Source organism: Megalops cyprinoides, chromosome 9, assembly GCF_013368585.1.
Source record: "Megalops cyprinoides isolate fMegCyp1 chromosome 9, fMegCyp1.pri, whole genome shotgun sequence".
Lineage (NCBI taxonomy): Eukaryota > Metazoa > Chordata > Actinopteri > Elopiformes > Megalopidae > Megalops > Megalops cyprinoides.
Window position 1 is genome coordinate 16,388,600 of NC_050591.1, and position 22,892 is coordinate 16,411,491.

A 22,892-nucleotide genomic window follows, 5' to 3' on the forward strand; every position below is an offset into this window, starting at 1 on the left:
CCATTTACCCACCCATCCAATAACATTTACTGCTGGAATATGAATTCATATTCCATGTCCTGGAATGTGTGCAGGTAATTATCCATTACCATCCATTACGGTATGACTTCACAAGCCACTTTTAAACAGAGGAGACAGTAAAAATAAATAGCAATATTGTACAGACAGAAACATGTCAATTTTTTTTCACAGTGATTTGATCAAGGTCATTAAATCTCCCGGGGTTACTTTGGAGAACAAGGCCACTGAACCGCAGGTATCTGCCCTGTTACAGCTCATGTCACTCATTAGTGCTCTGCTCAGTCCTCAGTTCAATTCATGTTTCAGTTATCATGGAGTAAAATTACTCTAAATAAATCACTGAAGACTGCATGGAGACAAAATGCTCCCTTTGGCTGGAGACCAGTAATGCAATGATTTACACCATCTGCATGTACATCTTATTTAAACTGTTTTTATTCCCCAGCCAGAATGTTATTTTTCCTCACAGGCTATTATTTACAGACTGCCCCCAACACAACCTGAACACCTTTGTTTTGGTGGGGAAGAGATAGCGATACAATGAGGAAAGCACACCCCTTTCTGGCCTGCTCTGGAGGCGACGCACCAAGTGTGCGTAACATCAATCTCTTTCCTACTCTCAGACTGGGCCTTGACAGAGTGATTCATGCCAGCAAACATAATGAACATGAAAAAGTCTCCAAAACATAGCCAAAACAAAAGCCATGTATTTAAAATTGACAAGAAGTGTTTGCAAACGGATGTCTTTTGCTGTTGAAGTAGGCAAAGAAAACCATTTTTTTCCAATTTGATGAGAAAGAAAGCAACTCATCACCAGCACCAGCAAGTGTACATCAGCTTCATGACACCTTGTAAAACCCATCAAACAAAAATCATTCACATGCATGTCTTTTACGCTCAAATAATTATCTCCTGACAATGACATGAGCACCGTTTACCAGTCGGTGAATGACCCTCTGAGACATATTCCGTCACTGCAAGTAGATGGTTCTCTGGTGCTGAGAGAGAGGCTTCATCCTATGTGTGTGTCTGTCTCAGTGTATGTTTGAGTCTGGCTGAGTGAGTGTGTGTGAAAGTTAGTGAGTGAGGGACTGAGTAAGTGAGGGATTGAGTGAGTGAGTAAGTGAGGGTATTAGTGATTTGGTGAGTGAGAAAGCAAATGAGTGAATGAATGAATGAATGAATGAATAAGTGAGTGAGTCACTACATGATTCATTTGTGTCAGTCAGACACTGGGCTCTAATGAGCTGGGTACTGGGGGGTTGTACTGGTGTACAGGATATAGAAACATACATACACACACAGACACACACACACACAGAGTCAGCAGTCTCACAGTGCTGTTTTCTTCACTCACAGACCAGATGTTTGCTTGACTCCTCCACATCTCAACTCAGCTGTTTGAGCAGCTGAGATCCACAGCAGCCAACAGACAACAGCGCGACCGTGCAGTGATTTCAAGATTCTGTTTCTCTTCATAAAGCACCAGAGTGTTGAGGCCGCACTCATACTGTGTGCGACACGGTAAAAACGAAAAGGAGGCTGTGAGATGAGGCGATAATCTCATCTTCAGCGTTCCACTCCCTGGTGACACGCAACCCAATACTGTCTGTCATGTTCTGAGACAGATGGACCTGGGACAGATGCCACAATCTTACTTAACAATCCAACCCACGATGACCTTATAGCTCTGAACCTCCTTAGCCACCCCATGGAGTTTTCCCAATTCCCAAGGCAGTAAACTGAGCGCAGGGGAAAAACAGGTTAAAGGTTATGAAGGTTATGCTACGATGGACCGCATACAAACAGCGGAAGCAACGTGCACATGCTGCAAATATTGTGTCAGTATGCGAGAGTAATGATGCAATGGCAGCCGTCTATAACTGATGTTAATACCTTGAGAGATGCAGCCGCTGAGCTCTGCATGTGTTTTAAGCAGTTTTAATCCACCCAGCAGCTGTACTGAGTTATCTCCTGCTCTGGATTCTTAGACATGTCCGATTGCGCCTCCCAGATGAGATTCCCACTTCATCCCTGTTGTGTACTGGATTACAATCAGCTGGAGGAAGTCTAAACATGAAGAGGAGCCTCAGCCATGTGCTTCTATGCATCCTCTAGTTATCCTCAGATCACCATTAAATGAGGGAGAGACAGAGATAGAGAGAAAGTGAGGGAGTGAGGGATGGAGAAAGAGGGAGGGAAGGAGAAAAGAGAGGTAGTCTCACCAATAAATCTTCCTAGTGCTTAGTCCAACATCAGTCTGAAAGTCCCATAAAAAGTACTTAAAGTCGTCTTTAAAAGCCCATGCATATGCCGGATGTCATTAACTTCGTACCAACTTTATTTCTATGCAGAGGGTAGTAACTCTGACACCGTGAGTAATGTTGGAACAGTCCCTCTCAGCCATGCCAGGCCACAAGCCCACACCCTGCCAAAACACCCCTCCATACACACACACACACACACACACATACACACACCGACACACACACACACTGCCCTTTGCCAGGTCCCACAGGATCAAAGTACAACCTTATTCATCTCATATTAGGTTGGCATAGGCCTACTGGCCATTCATTTTTTATACTGGCAGAAAGATGCAAGAAAAACTCATACCACCTGCCTTAGGGGTGTGCTAAAGTCCCTGGGAGAAACAGGAGCCATAGCCACCCACGCCGCCTAGATGGCACATCACATTTGTCTTTCTGCTATATGCGCTTGTGTTGTTTTATTATTTATGAAGAAATCAGAATTGTCACAATATTGCAGCAAGCTGTTCAGATGTGATCTCAGAAGGCTCCTGCTAAACACACATTGATGTAAACTGCTATGTTTATAAAGTGACACAAAGTGGGATCTCTTCTCATGGGAATGATTCGCTCCAGCAGGTAATTGGATTGAGTGTCAGAAACAATACTGACAGTAATAACATCAGTTATAACAGCATGCTGACCACTCTTAGAAGCCTTCCAAAATGCACTGAGGGAGGCAACAATTAACAGCACAGATCACAAACTACTCTGTCTGCACATACTACCACTACTCATGAGCAAACAGGTGTGTGTAATTGGGAGTTGAACAAAGATCTGAAGGCTGATCATACATTTGTTTCCATGTGTCTGTTCCATGGGTGTGGCATAATCCACCCCAACAACGCACCCCCCAGCCCCCCATGGCCCACACCACTAACTAGGTTAATCTAAAAACCCTCATGCACAGACTCTCTCAGTTAGAAAGGTACATCAGGGACAAAGCAAGATAGACAGAGAAAGAGAGAGAGAGAGAGACAGAGATGGGAGGAGAGAGGGAGAGAGTGATGGACCGTAAATTGAGCTGAACACACCCTGCTGTGATGTGCCGTGCTGCAGGTGAAACATGGGTCTGGATAAGGGGAAATGCATGGGCTGTCACTGTGGCTAATCAGAAGTGGGAACTTCATATTAAACGCCACATCAGAGCCAGGGGTGCCGGCCTGTTCGGCGAATCAACCCAGCGGGAACCTTCCAGAACCTTTCTTTTGCACTCTCCTCCGTTCAATGCGTACCGTCATGAGGGCAGACACAAGCCTGAACAAAGAACTACCTTGTGCATCTCGACATTCAGACATCATTTTTCACTTCGAATACATATTTCTTCTTTCCTAATCCTTTCATTCTCATTTACATAATAGCACTGCTTAGAATAATTTTCCTCTAAATGCTTATGAAGCTGTGAGCAAGAGTGGTGTAGAAGTACATAAAACATCGAGCGGTATAACTACCCAATAAAGCAGAATGAATCTGGACCACCCTTGTGGAGATGTTCAATTCTTTACAAAATTGAAACCCAGAATGGCAAGTAGAGAGAAACTACTGTGCTGTACGACCACAGGACCACTTAACACACCTATCTCCCCACAGGCAATGTTAATGCAAAGATTTACTTTGGAAGTGCATTTCAAGCAATTAAACATTTTGATATTCTACAGCTGTTATGGTACCCCTGCTTTTTCCTCCAGTGTTCATCCACTTAGACCATTCTGGAGAAATTAATAGCTCAATGCGAAGATTGCACTGAATTAACTCACATAGTCAGGCAGGAAAATGCATCACAGAGATTCACAGGCACAATATGTCACACAGACATATTATTTTTTGTGTAGTATTTGTATTGCCATCCTACATGGATATTACTAAGGTATTTTGTTTTGTTTTGTTTATCCTTTCTTTAGCTGATTTAGGCTTAAGCGTGCTGGTTGTTAGTACACATGATGGCCACTGTAGTGCATTACTTACTCAGTCCTTTCCTGAGCTGAAGCTTTGCAGATAAAAAACGATAATGCACTACATAATGCCAAGTCAGAATACACGTATCTTGAAAAATAATTTTGACACTCTAATGTCAAGTAAACCACTCTCATGTTGGGTAAACTCTGCCAAATGGTCACCTCTTACACAGGAGTTTAAAAAGTGGCAGTAACAGTAACAGTTGTGTTATTTGAGATGGGTTAATACATGGATATCTGAATTCTGAATTTTCCCCTTAAAGAACAAGTGTTTGCACTGTGATCTTAGAAATAATTTATATAGATCCACACACAATGCATTCTGTGCTATCCATAACATTACCACAAGTAATTGTGTACTAAATTTCAACTCTACTCCTAACTCCAGGCAATAGATATGTTACTCATGAACACTGCATATTATTTTCAAAGTCTGCTTTAAGTGTCATTCAGAGAATTATTTTTATTGGTCTGCAAGAACTGACATCATTTGCTGGAGGACACTGAATTCCCCTTCTTCTGCCCAACCAGAAGAAGCAGCTGTTTCTTGGGATGTCAAATATACCAAGATAGACACTTAAGCACTGTGTGTAACTCCATCATCAGACATCAATAGACATATGCAATTCATAAACCATTTACTATCTCATTCAAGGGCATTTTACTGTATGGTGTTGTTTTGATATTCATTATTTCGACTTAAAGTGGACTTAAGAGGTCATTTGGTTCTGAAAAGCATGCCTTTTTGATGTCTGCTTCTTTGCTAAAAATGAAGGATATCATTCCTGAAGCCAAGTGTATATTACCTTTGAAGAAATATGGTATGAAAAGAAAAGTATAAAAAGTAATACCAAATGACTGGTGAACTCAGAAGCTGTAAAAGTGCAATTATTCACACCATTTGTTATGTGGTGAATGAAAAGTGGTTTTAATTCTTTGGAGGGTTCCTTTTACTGAAGGCAGTAATTCATTTTAAGAGGGGGGAGAAGATTTGTTTTTCCATGTTGAACTGTTGAAACACGGAATCAACATCAAATCAAACCCACTGAACTCAACAGAAACCCGTATTCTGCATTTCATACTGTGTGCAGAATGTATGCGTGCGAAACAGACATGAGGAGTATCACCAAAACATCAGCAAAGTGCTTCAAACCATATTAAGACTGGGAACAATAAATAATAATAATAAAAAAACCGCCACAGTGAAATGGGTAGCGTGCGATGTACAGTGCCCCCTGTTGTTCCTCCAGTCTGGGAGAATATATGGCCACCTGCACAGTGAGCATCTGTGTTTCACATTCACACCACAAGCTAGCTGCACACCTGTAAGCAATTCCACGGAAATAAAGACATCCCCCTTTAAGGTGATTTCATTAAGAATAAGGAATTGAGGGATAAAGTTTTAACATCAATATATAAAGTTGAATTGAAATTGAATTGTTGAATCTGTTTTGTTTTAATAGAGTTCTGACCCATTTGTAAAGCATGAAATCGGTGTTGTAGATCCATCTTATTGTGAGGAAGAAAAAAACCCTCAGCTGGATTCCAGGAGAGATGCGGCACAATGAATATTTAACAAGCTCACAGGTTCACTGCCGAGGAGAGTAAACGGATGCTGCCTCAAGTTCAAAGTCCTGTTAGCATCAAACAGAATCCAGGTTTGAAGCAATTTTGAGTGAGTGAGTGAGTGAAAAAACATGAGAGAGAGAGAGAGACAGAGATAGACAGAAATTGTGACATACAATAGAATAAAAATGCCAATGGAGGCTAGAGGGTGTCCATTCAACAGTAAAATACTTCAGAAAAACAGTGAGGGCAGGTTACTAAATGGAGAGACACCATGAGAAAGAGTTTGAGATTCAATAAAACATAAAGTGAGAGAAACATATTAAATTCAACATTAGGAGTCTGTTTTCAATCATAAATGAAGTCATACTTTACAGCTGAATTAACCTCCAATTCATTTTCATTTCAAAGCTACAGGTGTGCTATTCCCTGTCTTGTGGCATCGGCATTCATGCAGCCAGATCCAAATCAGAAGACATTTTGACAAACCACACCACATTTACAGGTGCAGCCTCAAAGTACTGTATGATTAAGGAACTTCAAATTAAACAGACACGGTGTAATTTAGCCTGTTTTTTTAAATCAACTTGAGGGGGCGTTCATGACATCTTCACAATGCATTGAAATAAACAAATGAGAAACACACTTGGCAAACTGAGATTTTTTTTTGCCTTCTGACAAGTCTAATTTTGAATCATCTCAATAAGGTGCCTTTGTGGATGAAATCAAAAGGCTTTGTTGTCATTTCCCAAAAGGGTGTGCTGTCATTTGGCATTACAAGCTTCCCCACACAAGACAGTGGAAGAAAATGGGACTTTCAAGTGAGCAGGGAGAGGGAAAGGGAGAGGGAAAGATAAAGGGGGGAGGAGGGGTTGGCTGACTCAGTTCGTCCGCTCCATCACTCATGTGAGACACTACATGTATTCAGTCTTGGAATGGTGATTACTCAAGGACAGGACTGGTCAAACCCCCAGAGGATAAGAAAACCACAGCACAACCAGTCACCAGAAAACATGTTTACCCCATCCCTAGCCATCTTGGCAAAAGCATAGGAAGTGACTACTCAGGAACCCTAATCTGGGGAGGAGCTCCCATCTCTTCATTCACGATGCCCTTCAGCACACGAATGTCCTGATTGGTTACAGGTAAGAATCAAGCCAGTTCTATACAGGGAACCCCTCTCCTCAATTATACTAGAGATTATATTCTCCTCAATTATAATGTACAATTATCTGTATGAAACTGCCCAGCATGAAATGGTCTAAATTGTTATTCTCCCTCACTTTACTACTAAGCAATTTATAAAAATACTGTATATCCCTGGCCTTGTCATGGATAGAAGGGAGACTGACATGACAGGACCAGTGCTGACCTCAGTAATTTTTCCATTGAATGTGTATCCTCTGTCACCACCAATATCATCACTGTTTATACAGTCTTCTGAAGACTAGGCATTGCCCAGCATTGAATTTTAATGGTAACACTTTTCTGATGTTGACAAATATTTGTTCAGTGAAATGCATATCAAAATTGCCAAAAGGGCATTTCAGTTGGTGTTGCTGTCTTTGACGGAAAATGCTGCCAGGAAGCCTGGTACACACTTTCATGCTTTGCTAACATCAGTATTCGTGTCTTCATCAATTGAAGTGCCATAATGAACAATTGTGCCTTTTCCCCTTAATGTGAACGTGGCTGTGATGCACAGATGGTGTGTCACACAGCTCAACATCAAGCCAGAGAGAAACTATTACACAGACAAAGAGGTGACTGCCACCGTTTAGACCATTTATATATCGAGAACACATGCAATTCCTGATGAGACTGACTGATAGAGACGCTGTGTGATCCCAGGGCTGGGATTAGTAATGAGCCCTCTCCACGCCGCACAGACAGTACCATCCTCATCTGCTGAGACTGACAGATGTCCGGCTCTGAACAGGCTGAGGGGAATTCCATTACAGAGGCATGCTATAACATGTAGCATGTGCACCCTCACCACCATACTGAGGCAGGCCCATTATCACCACAGCACCCCATGCATTTCAAGCATGGGAGAAAGACAGATGGGTGTGCGCACTTGGGTGGATCGGTGGACACGCAACCAACGAGTTGTAGACTGGTCGCAGAGCTCCAGCCAGTGGAGCACTGAAGCACTGGGCTTGGAGACTCAGGTCTCCCTTGTAATGCAGAGTGAAGCTTCGAACATGACGGTGGTAAAAGACAGATTCACCAGTACACGAGGTGAGCATCACCACTGTGTCTATGGCGCAGTGCCACAGACGGTACAATCCCAGCTATTCAGCAACGCAAAATCAACACCACATTGCTCCGTTTCTGCAACAGAGTGAGATGACTTTGCGTCACCACGACCACATCCATGCGAGAAAGAGAAAATCTAATGCTGAAGGAAAAATGGCAGTAAAAAGGAAAAGGTAGAAAAGTGCTAAAGTTTATAGTACTGTCCATATAGTACTATGCTATATGTCTCATATAGTACTATAACATATTACTGTCCTATATTACACTAAATTATCCAACCCAATAGCACGCGTCATCTTTCAACTCCTTAAACCGAAGCCATTTTTTCAAGAAAGGTTAACGTATTCAGCTTCAGGAACAATAAAGTGATTCATATCTTAATGTAAACCCAGATAGTACGAGTCCAATCCACCAACTGTTTTCAAGTCTAAGAAATCCAACTTTATGTGCTTATACACAGTGCGAACGCCCACTCACACACGCATACATAAATACACATACACACACACACACACACACACACACATCCGCCTTCTGTTGACGGGTTGTGAGCAGATGCTGTCAGTCCACTGTCAGCCAAAACAAAAGCGAAACAACATCCCCTAATTATCTGCAGCAGAGTTCACACCAACGCCGTCTCCCCCTGTCTCATATCACCTGACAGCCTGCTTATTCGCACGCAAACGCTCACTCACTCACTCACTCACTCACTTTTGGAGTAGCTCACACAGAAAAAGGCACCAGAGGGTCAGAGGTCATGACGGTCACACAGCGGTTCTACTGTCTGACTAAATCCGCAGATGGGAGAGCAGGTGGAGAGCGGGATGACATTGAAGGTACCTGACACTCCAGCAGAGACCAACACAACAGCAAAGCGAACCAATCTGGCATAAACTTTTCATGACTGTTAAGCTGCCTCCCTGCCTCGTAAATAAATGAAGGCCCAAGGCCCAAGGGCAGTGTAAAGGTCAGCTCCCTGGGAAAAGAGTTTTGCTGATAAGCAGACACCCTGCCTCCCCAATGAAGGAGCCTGCTATTTCACTGAAGAGTCTGAACGACCTTGCTCTACGCAGGCAAATTCCAAATGTAGGAAACGGAATATATCCTTGGGCCTTGCAGAGCTGCACATGAAAGGCCAATAATGTTCTCCTTCAACTGGTGAAAATGCCTTGCTTAGACGCCAGGGCTTCAGAGTGTGCGCTGATACCACTTCAAACATCTTGAAGATGTATTCCCCTCTGTGACTGAAGAAACGTTGGTTTGCAAAGGAGAAAAACCCATCACTGAAGGAGAAGTCACACACCAGGTTTTGTCATTGTTCCAGACTAAGAAATCTCAGTTAACGCTGGGTACTCAAGAATGAATTTCGAAAAGCCAAATGTAAACAATTCTTTATAACCAACGAAGCTTATTGTATAATGTTTTCCAGTAAAGTTAAAAGTACATATATTAAAATAGCAATAGCAACAGGCTAGTAACAGGCCAAACAAATTAGTCAATATATAGCTTTAAACCAAAGGCAAGATGAGTTCTTTGCTGCTTATGGCGATTTTAGGGGTCTATGATTCAAAAATCATATTTTATCAGCTTTGTATCTCTTCTATGTGTCACAGAGACTGCATTTCAGCAGATAACCACTGACATGGTGGAGAGAGAGTGGTCTATAAACATCAAAACAAGGCATGTTCTGAGTGTGCTGATTCAGGGTCTGTACCTCAGTCGCCAATATCTATAACTGAGAGCCTACTGTTTTGGGTCACTTCTACTTCCCTTATTTCCTTCTCTTCTTCCTTCTCCATGTGTTTCCACCATGTGCAACCTGACATTATTCCCTGATCTCACTCAAATTTGACACACTTAATGGCCCGGTCCATAGATGTGTGTAAAATAGCTTTCAGGTCCCAGGCCATAGCAAATATGACTGCCAAATGCATTTTTCACAGATGAGTAACAGTAGACACTCACTCATCTTACATTTGGCAAGTTTATCAGGCATGGACTTTATGAGTGTGAGTTGCTGGTCAAGGTCCCTGGCTGTATTCAGCCACAATTTTAACAGATCCCCTTACACAACTAATATTTGCCACATTTGTCAAGCACTGTAGGTCAAAGTAATCAGCTGTTTGCCATGATAAGCCTGTTGTTGCCTTACCATCTATTTTAATAATAGCAACAATAACAACAACAACAAAAACAACAACTAATAATAATAATAATAATAATAATAATAATAATAATATTTTCTTCATCATCTTCATAAGGATGAGGCTGAGAACAATATGTCTGTGTAATCATAAACATCAATATAACTCACTGTGCTAGTATTGTCTTACCAATAGTTTATCATGATGGAGGACAATTCTCCTATGTTAGACTTTAGTATACTGCATAGATTTTATGGGATCCTTAGTTATTTTGAAACAATCATCTTGCAGGTACATTTGAATGAAATTTCTTCCTTTACTCATGCACACTTTTTTATGCCTCTCCACTAATTTGGAATAATGAAACATGCCACGTCAGACAATGAACTGTACATAGATGTTATGTTGTTTCACACATAAACACAATTTGGTGTGTGTATGTTTGTGCATGTCTATCCATAAGTAAGTGTGTATGTCTCTATGTGCATGTTTGTATGAATATGTGTGCGTTCGTATGTATGCGTGCGTGTATATATGCCAGTGTGTGCTGGCATATATACACGCCAGTGTGGGTTGGGTTGGGGAGCGGTGTGGGTAAAATAAGATGGACCTGCAGGCCCTAACCCGCCAGTTTGGCAAAGAGAGAACAGAGAACAGATGCCTTTTCCAGAGACCCGGCTCGGCGGCCATGTCCTTCGCTCTCGTTACTGGCTAAATAAATACATTGCAGGCAGGCATGCTCAGACTGCAGAACGTGCGCACATCCATTTTTCATGACCCCTTTACCGCTGCTCACTCCACTGCACCTGCAAGACCGAGGAGCGCGCTGGAGGCTGGGCAGGACAAATGCGGAGAGGGTGGAGCCGATCCCTCACCGCCGCCGCCGCCAGGGGAACAGAGGCGCCGCCGAACAGGTCAGAGACAGAAACAGTGGTCCCAGGCCTGCTTCTGTTCTCACCCCCCCACCCTGACCCGGGTACTCTTTCCTGTAAGCAGTGACCCTAGACAGGGCCATAACAGCAGTCACAGGTACTGTACAGCCCCTATAATGAGATGCCTGCATACTGTCTTTCTCTTTAACTACTAGCTAATGCAAATGGGCTTTTCTCCAGTTTGTGTTCTGCATTACATCTCCCTGCCACTCTAGAACCTTTTGAGCACTAGAGAATCGTGAGCATTTGTTCAGTTTTTTGTTGTTTATGGTCTTTTCCTCTAGAGCTTAAGTCTTTAAAATGTAGCACATCATTCATTGAATAGTTAACAAAGAAGAAGCGTCCCACCCGCTGGCCCGTGCAGTTGCTTACAGTGCGGCATCTTTATTTTTCTGTTACGATCAATTTACCACCAACCTGGATTCAATTTGGGGAAATACGCCCCCAGCCGCTCTCTGGTACCCTCAGCGCCTCACTGTCACGGCCTTGCTGTGGTTCTGAATGTGCCGCCGCTCCATGCTAACCGCGCTCACCGCGCCAGAGGGTACTCCCGGCCTTGTCTTCGCGTGGCCCTGGTGGGGCTCAAGGTTGGGATGCGCGCTTATTTCAAGCGCACCAACACGTTGCCACTAAATCAAAAGGGCAAATGTAGGTCAGGGCAACTGGGAAGCCAGACAGCCTTAGTATAAATAAAGAAGATAAGAGAGGGCTCTGCGGTGAAATATTCACACCAGGGCTCCACCGCCAGACTGGGGAAGGACTGCTTTCCATTATTCACAGTCCTGCGGCCGGGTGTCAGCTGTTCTCAGACGCGGCTACAAAGATGCAACACCTGAGAGGGAATATCCGTCGACCAGGTGCCAGTCTGGGCAGCGGGACTGGCTGTGCAGAAGACGACTGACACTGTCCGTCGGTGCCCTGTACAAGCCTAGATAATGGAGCCGTCGTAGCCAGCGGTCAATAAACACAACAGCAGAGAAAACAGCAAGTGGCCAATTGACACAAGAGGGATTATCCTCTCAAATGGAAATTAAGGGCAGCGGAAAGCAGGAAGCAGAGATAAATGGCGGAGCCCTCTCCACTGATGGGCATGATTTCAAGAGCAGGGCCTCTCTCTGTCAGCATCACAGGGGATTCCAAAACAAAGCCAACCACTGAACTGGGCTCCGTACTGAAGGGCAGCTCTGACCTTATTCTATGAGTGACCCTGGCAGTTTTAGTAAGTATGATCAGCAGTTTACCTTTCAGGTCATCATTTAACATGCATATCTAGCTGGAACTTAAAATTAATGACAACAGTTCTGGAAGAAGTCAATATGTATTGAAAAATGGACCCCAGGGAAGGCGATTAGGTAAATGTAACAAGCACACACCAATTAAATGGCCCTTAAAGAGTCTGATTTATAAATGCTTGGTATGTCCACATAAATCACTCCCCCTAGGGTTTATTTGTTCATACATGGCCCTATGTGCCTTTTAAAACACCTTTACAAGTTCTTCCTTCTCACTGCCTCAGTGTTATGGGGGCGGGAGCCATTCTGATGTCCTTTATGATATGAACAGTGTCATATTGGTGCCATGTTTGAAGCGGGGAGGAAGGCAAGGTGTGCATACATGTGTGTGCATGTGTGTGTGTGTGTGTGTGTATGCATGTTTGTGTTGGGGAGGCTTTAAACTGTCTTTCATCTGCGTTTGCGCTTCACCTGCAGTGCTGATCCCCCACAGCCCCGGGTAAATGAACTTTGACCTGGTTACAACCTCCACATAAGTGTGCAGCAGATACATGCACACACAAATGAACACAGACACAGCAGGGGGAACATTGTGGAACACAGAAATCTGTGAGTAATCACACCTGCTTGATCCTGGCAGCTTGACATCACACACACACACACACACACACACACACACATCCACAGAGCATGTTTTCCTCTTACTAAATCCAATCTGGGATCCTCACTAGCCTATGAAATATGCGTCACACATAAGCCAATAAGCCAAGAACCAGTAAGCCTCTCATTAACCCTCTCTCCATCCATACAAAACAACAATAATCAATAGTACAATATTACATCATTATAATCCTGTTTACTTCAACTATAATCATAATCACAAGCAGTGGGAGGACTGTTGGTATTTTTGTAAATGTGGAAATTGTAGCCTTTTGATTGCAAACGTTTGTTTTGACCACTAATGAAAGAAACAATTCAAACAACAGCTCGAATGTTCACTCACAAGCCAATTTTCAATCTGAAGGTTTTAAGCACCGAGAGCAGAAAGGACACAAAACACAACGTAATTCCATTAAGTGAGGCACGTAAGCCATGCCGAATATGAGCAATAATTTCACTGTACATCAAAAGGACAGCTGTGGCCCGTGGACTAGATGCATAATGCATGCTGGGCATAAGCATCAGGGCTGACGTGAACTAAGCCAGTTCTCTTACAGGCTAATGGGAACATGGGATGGGAGTGCCATGCTTCTTATTTTAGTGCTGCTGCAGGTGAGAAATGTCTTAAGATGGTTCCCTCTGGGGGACTGCAATATCCCCTGTTATAATAAAGCAGGGGGCCATAATGATTTCTGTTTTAAATAAAGCAGTGGACTGAAATGGCCTCTGTATTAAACAAGACAGGAGACTGCAACTGCCCTCACTTTGAGTGAATCTGGAGAAAGTTGCAACAAAGATACTGCACACACTCCACAGGTACTCTGCCCAGCAGCCTTCAGTACAAGAGCAGAGATGACGTCATAGTGACAATAATAATGCAAAATACAGAGGACAGATTTGTGTGTCTGAGACCAGGAGCTTGTTGAAGGAAAAAGATAACAAAATATATCCTTTTCCCCATCTCAGCAGAGGCAAAAGACCATCCAATTTCATCTTGGCGAGACTCCAAAACTATCATGCCTACTCTTTTATGTACATAACATTTCAGTGGCATAAATAACTTCAATTTAGATTTTACTTCTGAAAATAAAACAAGTAGATTGTTCCTATGCATAACAATGCCATGCACAGACACTGTATTTCACTGTGATTCACTTGCTTCTTCCCTTTATATTCATATTTCTTCTCTCATTTCATAATAAAATGAAAACACAGGGAAGAACTGATGACCTAAAATGTTTGCCTCTGAGAACAAGGCAGAAAACCTTATTTTATTTGTGTACAACAAAGTCTGAGACAGAAGAATCAGAGCCGCCATAAAACACAAAAACACAAAGAACAAACACAGTTTAGTTCACTGGACTGGACCCAAGGAAGAACCATCAAGACAGGATGACGATCTGGCTGACGGCAGACATCCAACCCCAGTGCTGAGCGCTGGTTCCATTAGGAACCAGCAGCATGAGTGATAGGAGCTTGAGCCTCAGCCATACTGTCAATGTCCATTGTAAAAGAGATATAGTAAGGTAATAAATCACAGCCAGAGGAAGCCATCAGAAAAAACAATCAAATCGTTGTGCTCCAGACGGGCTCCGCTCGCAGCCAGCAAGAGAGAATCCAACAGAATGAACATGCCATCCTTCAGAAAGACGCAACTAGCTATGTATATGGAGTTCACCCACACATGAATGTTGTTGGCAGGTGGCATTTTCCATTTTCCAGTGATCACATCCTATGGCAAACAACCTAGCTTGCCTGTGTTTGCACAAGTAATTTCTTGCTTCCCACAGTTATATTTCTTTTTTAAACATGCTCCTGCATTTGACTTATAGAAAACAAAACGGATGCCGCGTTCATGTTGTGTTCATCTCTCGCAAACATCAAGGTAGTCTGTCAAGCCAGACTTCTAACTCTTCTTCTGGTTTTCCTCATCTGAGTATGGCCCAAAGAGACAAGAAAGATACAGGATGCTTAGAATGCTTAGAGCCTCACAAAGCTTCACAGAAAAGCAGATGCAAAAATAAGGATGTGATATTTTACAGTCGGAGATGCGTGCAGCCCCCTGTGGTGAGTAGGCTATAAGGTGCTCTACATGCCTGTAAGATGACAGGCTTAGCAGATACATTGCCCCATTAGCAATGAATGGAGACAACATATTTCATGCAGAACATCACAAAGTGATGCCGTGTGAAATCCTCTCTGGGTAAAAGAGTGGAATCTTGTTGCGTAGTTGTGTGGCTGTCGTGGCACTCCACCATGCCACGCCCAGTGCAGGTGCTGAGAATGAGACCCCTCCGATCCTGTTCACAACTATACAATACATATTTTGCTTTCCCAAAAATCTCAAACTTACCATATTTTAGGTTTCTGCAGGTGGCGGTGTTGTGCCTCTCAGAACCGGGCTTGTAATCAGAAAGTGGCAGTTTGGTGTTCAGGCGGGGCACTTAAAATAGATCCCTAGGCCAAGTACGGAAAACAGAGGTGAACTACTTAAGTAAAATAAGTAAATAACAAGAACTGTATGTAAAATCTGAGCTATGCTCATTACCCTGGGTAAATGATATAATGTAATAACGCAGGTACTTCAGCCTGGAGATGTAGAGCATCAGTCCTTAAGTGATTGAGCAACCAACAGCTGCTTTCTGCTGCTTCAATAAACAGTGGATCCCCTATGGTCCCACTTTAATTGCATTTTAATTTCACTCACTTCTTTTAATTTCTTTCGAGAGCTGTGACACAGGCCGATTCCACATTGACATTTTGACGCTGGTCATCCAGACCTCGGGAAGGGGCCCATGTTGTCACTCGGCGGACACGTCTGGAATTAGGTATTAAAAATAACCTTTTAGATGTTAATCAGGTCCCTCATGTCCTCCCTAGTAAATTATGCAAATATAACATTTGTGGTACATTGCTCATCTTAACCTATGGATGATGCCAGTGAGACAGTGCAGTTTAATTATAGACTCTGATTGCCATCGTACAGTCCCTCTTCCCACTTCAAGATTACACAGCTCCTTATTATTTATTAATGAAATGCATTAAAATGGGAAGCGTTTCCCCCCTCAGATTTTCATAAGGGAGCAGCACACTCATTCTAATGTAGAGGGAGCTACATGCTGAACGCTGCTCCCATGATGCCCTGCTGCTGTCGTAGGCCCCCGCACAGATTGCTCCACATTTTACTCCAGTGACACAGTGAACACTCCTACCACCCGTGGAAGTGAAATGCAATGCTGAAGAGTGCCGCACTCTGGATCTGCAGGCCTTCCAAGAACACGGTCTGGGAGAAGACCCACCCACTTGTAAGAATAGGAGCTCACTGTGTGAGTTTGTCCATATGACTCAAACATATGTTTGAATCTAAATCTGACATATGCATATGTATTTATGTATGATATTTATTCTTATGCATATTAAAAACACAGTCCTTTGATACTAAAATTTGGTATTCAAATCATCTAAATGACCTGCATAGCTTTTTTACTTAAGGCAGATATGTCTGTCCTGCCTGCTTATTGGCCAATAAAATGGTCCAGCTGGGACAATATTTAATGCCATACTTGTAGAATGGTGATCATCCTTTAATGAAATTTTCTTATGTTCATACAGTAAGGATAAAATGATACCATGGTCTACCTATAGGAATGCAAATGAGACGAATGTCATCAGACAAACGATCTGGTTATGAATTGCATTAATGAGTGTAAAGCAGAAACAAGTGCAAACAAAATGCTATTGAGACGCAGGTGAATACAGCCGTGAGGGAGTTTTACAGTACCGTTACAGAATGATGAAAGGGGAAATGTTCAGGATTAATAGCTTTGAAGAAAGGGCTTGGTGGTGCCCTGAACAGAAAAGGCTAGACTAGTGACTCCAATTGCCTCCTGTCCCACTCAAAGAGAACACACTTTCAGAACAACGTAGATAATACGGCCAATCGGAGAACAGCTCCTTACTACAGCGTCACAGGTTCTCAAAGCACTTGGTGCATCCAAACTGACACCACAGCCTCAGAAATAGTGTGGCACAAACACTGGCAAGTGCAGGTCCTGAGGCTGGTGTCATAATAACTGCTCAGCACCACAAACACTGATTCCCCCACAGCGCATGGCACCCATGATGCCCAGCCAAGGAATGAATAATGTAAATGCATGTAAAGAGAATAAAGAGAAATGTAGTGGGGTTGATTTCCAAGGGTTTCAACCAGAGGTTACTGTTCCTTTGCCAAAACAACTCTTTTCTGTCACGGGTATCACCAACTGGACACATTTTCCCCAAGAGGGTCAGCTGACTCTGATGCGCAGTTCTGAAAGGCATGGGCACCAGCTGTCCGAGGAAGATTGTCAAAGTGCAATGCTGAAAGCTATCCAGAGAAGCTATCACAAATTTCAGGGGTTGGGCCGTATTGCTATCAGGACTTGTGTGGATTTCATTGAGACAGGACAGGCAGCTCCCCCTCTCCTCACTGATACAGCACCCCCCCCCCCCCCCCCCCACTCCACCCCGGCCCCAGCCCTGCACCTGCCTCTTTTACCCCTGCCCCTGTAGTGCTCAAGCAAGGTCATTGCACAGGCACACTCACTCTGCAGAGTGCCGAGGCCCTCCCGGCGCTGTCAGCCAATTTACTCCAAATAACTTCCTAAATCTGCTGGTCCTGCTGATGCCTCAGATAAGACTGAGACTCCAAATGGTCCGGGAGGAGGCGGACAGAGAGAAAGAGAGAGGGCTGCCGCTCGCTCTGCCCTGTCCTCAGTGTACACGGACCGCTCTTGTAAAACCAAAGTCAATTCTTGTTAAAACGATACTGCACTGTGCATTTACAGGTCAATTGGCTGTAAACAGACATACTCGGTTTGCGACACGCTGACACAATTAAAGGACACCTTGTCTGATCTCCGACGTTCTTGGGTTACTCCCGGCGCAGACAGTTATAATCGGATCAGTACTGGCTCTGATGCATTTCTGTTTCTGACTGGTCAGGACCTATGGTTCCTGTTGGCCCAAAATGAAGGAGATTGGGGGTGGATCTAATTTCCTATCTGAGATGAACATCCTGATAGAGGCACCCACAGTCCACCCACAGGGGCATGTGTCATTCAGCCCGTCTGTTGTTAATGCTGCGTTCATCAGTCTGTACTGTCAGTATCTGATTCGATATTCATCGTTATATGGTGAGTTTCATTCTGTGTTCGTCAGTCCCACCATCTGTTTCATTCCATATTAAACAGTCTGTACTGTCAGTATCTGATTCTGTATTCATCTGTCTATAGTGCACTTCAATCTGTGTTAGTCAGTCTGTACTGTCAGTCTCTGATTCTGTATTCATCTGTCTATAGTGCACTTCAATCTGTGTTAGTCAGTCTGTACTGTCAGTATCTGATTCTGTATTCATCGGTCTATAGCGCAGTTCAGTCTATGTCAGTCAGAACTGGTCTACAGTGTGCTTCAGTCTGTGTGTTCATTTTGTGTCCATCAGTCTGTGCTGTGTCCATCATGGGTCTAGGGTGGATAATTAGGAAGCAGGAGAGCTTGGCCGAAAGGCTGTTCGGCAGTGAGGAAAGAAGTGGGCAGACAGTGTCTGGTCACTGTGCGTAAAATCAACAAGGAAAGGTCAGCGCGTACGGCATCAGCAAGGTCACTGGAGATGAATCTCCACATGTCGTCAGCTGTCACTGCTGTTCCATAGACGGCTCTAATGCCACGAGGGAGGAGTGTGTCTCCAAGATCCATTTTAAGATAAAGAGAAGTTCTTCATGGAAATTAAGAAGACTGCAAGACGCAATTTCTTTCATTAACCTTTTGTTGATGGTACACCTTCTGAACGAAAATGATCAGCTTGTCGCCGGAAATTCAGTTTTGTATGTAAATGACCTTGCCTGGTTTCATAGACCAGCCAAGGCTCTATAAATGCATTGTGTATAATGGAGCTGGGAAACAGCGCTATGAAATTAAAAAATGACTCATGGAAAACAAACCCCTCTCCAATTGCACTGAAAGCAAAATTAGATTTTGTCTTTAAAACTGAACCATATAACAAAAAAAAAAGTCCACAGATCCATTCTGTGTGATGGAACAGTGCAATAATACAGAACCATGCAAACCTGAATGTGGTTATGTTAACAAAGCATTAACATCTAAATTAGATTTCTAAAACTAATTTTTGGACTACTTTTTAAGACCACTGCTGGGGTGGCTCTGGTCTTAGGAAAGCTTGGATACAGAGGAAGAAAGGAGACACCTGGAAAAGACATCCCACACAACACACAGTGTGTGTCCTTAATATCTAGCTTTGAGGCTGATAATGCTGCAGCTGGGCCATTCCACTGCTCCTGCTTGTGCACCCAGAGAATGGAACAGCAAGATGGTGACATCTCCTTACAACAGCTGAGAAAAAAAAAACACAACGGTGTGTTTTTTCAATGGAAAATGCCTACACATCTCCTATAAATAGATCATGGTTTATCACTTCGGAATGGAAAGGAGATATGAATGGGGAATAAGCTATAGAGAGTGAATAAATATGTTTCTAAATATGTATGAGTGAAGAAGCTGTAAATTAGAACAACTGTATGCTGTGTCTCAGGGTTGCTTTGGCCGGATGCCATAAACAAGAAGCTTGCTATGAAAGTATTTTACGGTTTGCTTGTTTTGTTTTTTTTTTTCCTTTTTCCGTAGATACATCATATTGTGAATGCCTGGCTATTTATTGCAGAATGATCATACTTGGACAAGACAGAGCTAAAAAGAAAGATACGTTTGGCAGGGAATGATGTTTTGTGCCACTGTTGTGGAGGTTAACAATGAAATGCCATGAGACTGTAAACATGCAGCCCACCAGAGAATCAAGTGACAGTGCATAAACTTCAGGGCTGCATGTTACTACCCTTATATATGCCACACCAGTATGAGGTGGAGTTTTTACAGAGCAACACTATCTGGAACATGAAAGTGACTTGAATGTGAAACGCTGGGCCTAAATGAACGAGTTTGTGAATGAAGCTTGATAAGCTCCCCTCTCCTCTCTTCATATTTTCCCACTCTCCTCCTTTCCTCTCCTCTGTTCATCCTCACTTCTCCCCTCTCCTCTCTTTCTCTTCTCCTCACTTAGCTGCTCGATGTCTCCATTTCAGGTTCTTACTCAGCCTCCGCGCTGTTCATCCTCAGTTTTAAAAGGCTAGCCACCCTCTTAATATTTCTATCGCTGTGAAACACATCCAGTAAAGAGGCCGGCAGGGCCAATTGCATTTCATCCCATCCCCGCGTGACCCCCGCCACAGATGGGTCCATTTATCCACTTGTACCTCTTGACATTCTGTCACCACTAAGAGCTGTATGTAGCTGAAGCCCCTCATCAGCACCCTCTCCAACCTATTTAACTCTGTGCATCTCTTCGCACCTCTCCGCTCAGGTTGCAGTGCATTGCTATCACCAGCAACAGAAAGGTACAGAGTTCACTTCATAATGGAGCGCACTGTGTGTGCACGCTCATGTTTGTGTCCACCTGTGTGTAAGTGTACGTGCTTATGCAGTATGTGTGTCTGTACAAATAGGGGTCTGTGTGTGTGCACGTGTGTGTGCGTGTGTGTGTTTGTGTGTGTGTGCGTGTGTGCGTATGTGTGTGTGTGAGAGTGAGTGCGCACACGTGTGTGTGTGCGTGTGTGCGTATGTGTGTGTGTGAGAATGAGTGCGCACACGTGCGTGTGTGTGTGTGTGTGTGTGTGTGGATATGGCTCAGTCCTGATGACTCCAGCTGAAGAGGATAAGGAAATTGACAGCACTGGTGAATGATCATGAGATGCTTAAGATTTACACATAACGCCCGCATTGTCAAAGACCTGCCATAAATCTGCAGGTAGACAAATGTTTGCTTTTTTCACGACAAGTAACCCTCTTAGCCAAACTGTCATAGAAGAGTCCCCCTCCCCCCCTCCCCTGACAACACTGCGTTGTTAAGTTATTGGATTGTTCTTAACGAGATTAGCTTTTCTTTTGATCTGCGCTGCATGGATCGAGGAGCTCGGCAGTTAATAAAAGCAAATCAGATAAGAAAATAAAATTAAAAACAAGATTAAAAGGCATGTCTTATAGCGTGCATACTGCATGATATTGTTTTTTTTTTCTTTAATGGTAAAGCACAATACCTCGAAGGAAAGGGAGGGAGAGGACAGCTGTTATCTAGACTAGTACATGGATTGAAAACATCGAGACATCTAATGCTTATCCCCTTTGTCTGAGAATTTCAATTAGAAATCGCAGGCATTTAATCAGGCCCATATTACCAGTACCGTTTCTGCACTTAGACACTCAGCACCAGAGAACAGACTAGTATTTTGCTCTCTGTGTGTGCCTGCTTTTAGCTCTCATGCAGAGGAGAGCAGAGGTTAACATTCTTTAGATGTCTCATTCTTCTATTTTCCTGTTATCTGCCATTTTCATTCTATTCCTACAAGACTAGGGTGCAGAGACTGACAGCCAGACTCTGCCCTTTTTCTGGACAATACCCACCCCCACTGATCTACAGTCCCCTCAGCATCACAAGCAGAGGATTCCATGCTTCCTTAATGAGCTGTGCGCTTCTGTGTGTGCGTACATGCGTGTTAGTGCTTGTGTTCCTGCGTGTATGTGTGTGCGTGTGTGTGTGTGTGTGTGTGTGTGTGTGTACTGGTGACAGACCACAGAGGGTTGAGAAGCACCATGTTGACTCCTCTGCCTCATCATAATTAACCTCAGAGTGCCATAAGAGGAGCGAGAGTACAAGAGGAGGAGGAAGCAGGCTGTTCATTTGCTGCAATTGGGCCCAGACGCCCATGTATCCGGGGGGATTAGAGCTTGAGCTCCTTTCTTCTAACAGTCTTTCAGACTACCTGCACTGGCTAATGGGTCTCTTTACCCTCAGACTGGTGTGGTGTGTAATTCCCTGTATCTTTGTCAACGCTGGGGAATTGACCCCTCCCCCATCACTCAAACCCCCCAGCAGCCCTCTAAATAACCCTCCCCGCATGGTGATCTAGACTTAGGCAAAGGCGGCGTGAAATAAGGGCGAGCGAGCAGAGCGCCAGGCTCCACATCCAATCGATATCCGCTGCTCTTCTCAGAGGGGGAACAGAGGAGCGGCTGCTGTAACTGTGTGAGTTAACGAGGAACAGGTGAGGGGGGCATTGATTACATCTCGGAATATCACAGAGAGGGGTTGTGCATGGGTGTGTGTGTGTGTGTGTGTGTGTGAGAGAGAGAGAGAGTGAGGGAGAGAGCGAGAGAGAGAGGACAGAGGCGAGAGGCAGGGTAAAAAGAAATCGATGGGAAAGCTCTTTTGGAGATTCGTCTTTTTTCTTTTTTTTTGGGTTGTTTGTTTTATTCACACCTATGAGGGATGGTGCGCTGTGAAACCTCCAGCCTCGGCCAAACAGAAAGTCCCCTCAGCTCAAACGCACAGGAAGAGTGAAGAGGGAGAAACAAACCGGCAACAAAAACCACGGCAGTAGCAGCATATAGGAATAGATGCAGCAGCAGGTATCAAAGCTTATCTTGAGAGCTCTAGATGGAAACCCCCCAGTGGCGGCTGCCTTTGAGTGCTCCAGCAGCACACTCACATGAACGGCACTCGTGCAACTCCAGGGAGTCCCACTAGGAACAAGCGTGTACCATGGATACTCTGTTTGATATGACATGTCCCTATCGAGCCAGACCTTGCCTCCAGGGCGGCAGACACTGTTCTGCTCCCTTTAAACCAGGCACCTCCGCTGTCACTGTTTTTGTTTTTGCCAGCCTTGACTTTCCTCTGCATTAATTGCCCTGTTAATTAAGCAACTTA

General features: G+C 43.8%; 1 protein-coding gene across 1 annotated transcript in view; it reads right to left on the reverse strand.

The window, feature by feature from the left end:
• The window catches only part of LOC118783553 (calsyntenin-2-like), a 201,853-nt gene that overhangs the window by 127,725 nt on the left and 51,236 nt on the right, over positions 1-22,892 (reverse strand). The gene's annotated exons all lie outside the window — the stretch shown is intronic.